Source organism: Diabrotica undecimpunctata, chromosome 3, assembly GCF_040954645.1.
Source record: "Diabrotica undecimpunctata isolate CICGRU chromosome 3, icDiaUnde3, whole genome shotgun sequence".
Classification (NCBI taxonomy): domain Eukaryota; kingdom Metazoa; phylum Arthropoda; class Insecta; order Coleoptera; family Chrysomelidae; genus Diabrotica; species Diabrotica undecimpunctata.
The window spans coordinates 152,021,988-152,025,842 of record NC_092805.1 but is presented as its reverse complement, the minus strand read 5'-3'; positions in this window follow the sequence as shown (position 1 = coordinate 152,025,842).

Here is a 3,855-nt window from a genome sequence, read left to right as displayed (position 1 = left end):
GGGCGGTCGCAAACAGCATCGGATCCAGAATGGGCGGCTGAAACAAACACTCACCAACATGTCTAGCCAGTGTGGTTTTTAAAGGCAAAATATCCGTCACAAAAATGTCAGTTGAAAACACGCAAATACCCCAGGCAAGTAGAAAATTAATTCCAGAATCCACAAGGAATCTACGTTCCTGTATTTGGCTGTATACCATATATTAAAAAATTTATTAAAATCCTTTGTAAAAGGTATATAATTAAAAACCCAAACGGGCTGTGTTAGACAGAACGTTTTTGGAATACATCATTCCATCATCGGTGTCCTAGAAAATATGTAAGCACTTAATTAAAAAGAACATGAAGTTAAAATTTTGACCAAGGTTAAAGAAAAGTGTGGTTAATACTTACTAGGAGTACATGAATGTAGCCACTAAATGTATGGGTAAAAACCCGTTAACAAATAATTAGTTACATTTGTTCGACATTATATCTTATAAATACTTATGATGTTAAAGTTACCGTTGGATTAGGTAACATGGCGACATATGACTCCACGTTGAAGTTGCAAGTCCTGAGACGGTGTGTCTACGAGGACTTTATGGAAGCAACTGATTGAAATGACAATGTTGACAAGTTAGGACGGAAGTCATAACAGAGTTGTCAATATAACTGTATGTGTCTACTTAAGACAAAAGCCAACGTTAATTAAAATTGTTAGAGTAAAAGAATTTTTAAATTAATATAACAGTATCAACCATCAATGTTGTTATTTTTAAATTATGTATATGAGATAAAATGTGGAGAAATGATTGCGATGTTATAGTTAGGCAACCAACTATACATGTGTGTTGTAGTGTAGTGAAATAGAGATTTTAATATTAGGCCCTTTATGTTTCTTCAACATTTGGTACCTGGAAAATAGAAACTAGACACATGTAGAAGGTTGAGTTATTGATATTTTGTTGATATTGGTGGAATAAGAATGAATGTATTTAAGATATGAAAGTGTACTTGTGTGAATGGAATAAAACTTTTGTAGTGTAATGGTCATGTGAAATTTATCTTATAACTCGATTATAGAAGGCCCTGTATGTCAAAAAACAACATTTGGTACCTGGTAAATGTAAAACTTATTAAGTTATAAGTACATGAAAATTAAATATTTGATAGGGTGTTAACAGACTAAGTGGTGTGGAAGTTTTATTTTATTAACTATTATGTGAAATGAATAAAATTTGATGGTCCGGACATGTTTTTGTAATATTTTAGTAGAAAGGTACTCAACTTATAACTTAAGAAAGGCCCTATCTGTCATAAGCAACACTAGGTACATGGGAAATATAAAAGGATAAGTTATAAGTTGAATGAGTTGCAGGTGTATAATTATCTGAAATGTGAAAATGGAATGGTTGTGGGTTAGCTCTGTTAAAATTATGTAAAACAAAAATTATGGTGTCAGCTTTACTGGTAATTAAGTTATGGGATTTGTTTTTAATTCTTAATGGATATGAAGGTCTTAAGGTGTTCGTTAAGCTATTATATAAAATAAACAGAATTTGATGGTTGGATCATGGTTTTGTAGTATGTTGTATGTATAGTACTCAACTTATAACTTGAGAAATGACCTATCTGTCATAAAGCAACACTAGGTACATGAGAAATGTAAAGAGATAAGTTATAAGCTGGATGATTTGCAGGTGTATATAAACCTTAATTATGAAAATGAAATGGTTTTTAGGTGGCTCTGTTGAAATAAAGTGAAGAAAGAAGAAAATTATATTATTTTTGAAAAAAGTGAGATACGGAAAGAATGCAGAAGGCTGAGATCATGGTTTTGTAGTATGTTGTATGTATAGTACTCAACTTATAACTTGAGGAAGGACCTATCTGTCATAAAGCAACACTAGGTACATGAGAAATGTAAAGAGATAAGTTATAAGTTGGATGATTTGCAGGTGTATATAAACCTTAATACACAAACGTTTTTAATTATATACCTTTTACAAAGGATTTTAATAAATTTTTTAATTCCAGAATGTTGCACTAATAAATTATCAGTGTGTCCCATGGATTCTGGAGGAGGGGGACAAAAAATTGGCAAAGTTATGAAAATGTTAACCGAATAAGACGACACTTTATGTACGAACATATAATGCACGTTCCCTACTACCCTATAAAAGACTTACTAAACTTTAGTGCGAAATAGAAAATATAAAGTGGGACATAGTCGGTCTCAGCGAAGTCAGAAGACGTGGCGAACACTTAATTAACTAAAATTAGAACATAGTTTTTACCATGTAGATGACGACAATAATTCCTTGGAAGGAACCGGCTTCATTATACACAAGTGTCTCCAAACAAGTAAAGTATTACTAAAGAATGATTTGAAGAAAAAGTGGATCTATTCTATGATGATATCGAAGCTGCTCTTCGAGGAAAGACTCGAAGAAGAAGAAGAAGTAATAACTCGTGACACGCACTGTTTTCTTCCTTATTTGAAATGTCCAAACAAGATAACAAAACTTACTAAATGGCGTACTTAACCCTTAAGTACCATGGGGGGTCAAAATTGAACCCCCGCGTTTTTAATGCCAAGTTTCGCTACCGAAACATAGATTGAGCATTGCGCGCTTTCTGCTAATCTTCGACCGGTAGTTTATCTATTACTACTGCAGAGTTAGGCACGCATAGGGTCAATTTTGACCCGCTTATGGTATAAGTGTTTCTAGTACAATTAACGAGTAATTTGAAATGGCGGGGTGTAGTCGCAATAAACGTCATCTGACACAGAAAGAACTTGAAGAGGAGGGACAAAAAATTATGGACAATGGACTGGATAGTGACAGTGAGTTTTTAGACCAGGCTAGTGAACACAGTGATCACGAAACAGACAGTGAAGAGGAATGGGACGATGATGATGAAAAAAATTGGCAAATTAATAATTCCGAAACTGGTAGTGAATATTCGGGTGAAGAAAGTGATATAGCTGACTCAAGGGATGTGTTTTATGGCAAAAATAGGTACAAGTGGTCTAAAACTTCTCCCACCTTTTCTCGTACACGTAAGCATAATTTAATTAGTCATTTACCTGGTGTTATTGGAAAAGCTCGAGCTAGTATGCCAGAGAAACCAGTTGATGCTTGGGAATGTATTATTAGCCACGATATATTGCAAGAAATTCTTGAGAAAACCAATGAACGAATAACTAATATGGCTTCTAAATATAATTTACACAATTTATCGTGTCAATATACCAATCATCTTGACATAATTGAATTAAAGGCCTTCTTAGGCTTATTATATTTAGCTGGGGTATTTAAATCCAATAATGAAGATTTAAGGTCTTTATTTGCTACGAATGGTACTGGCCGTGATATATTTCGAGCAACCATGTCACTAAATCGATTTTATTTTTTGCTTGGAAGCCTTTGTTTTAACGATCCAGCTACTAGACAAGAACGTATTGCGCACGGAGATAAACTGGCAGCTATATCCAATATTTATAATATTTTTCTGCTGCTAGAGGTTCCTGCTGAATTTCAACTCCAAAAAAACAGGCCACCTAATTCTGCCTTATTTGGTTTTACAGAAAGCGAGAGCCTTGTATCTTTTGTTCCTAAGAAAAATAGTGCAGTGTTGTTAGTGTCAACTATGCATCATTCCAATACAATGGTTAATGGAAAGCCAGAGATTATAAATTTTTACAACGAGACAAAAGGTGGGGTGGATTCATTGGATAAGAAATGTGCATGCTATAAAACTGGCAGAAGAACTCGTAGATGGCCTCAAGTAATATGGTTTCGCATTTTGGACATTGCAGGATTAAATGCTAACGTAATTTTTAATGGAGTTCAGCAAAATCAAATAATGG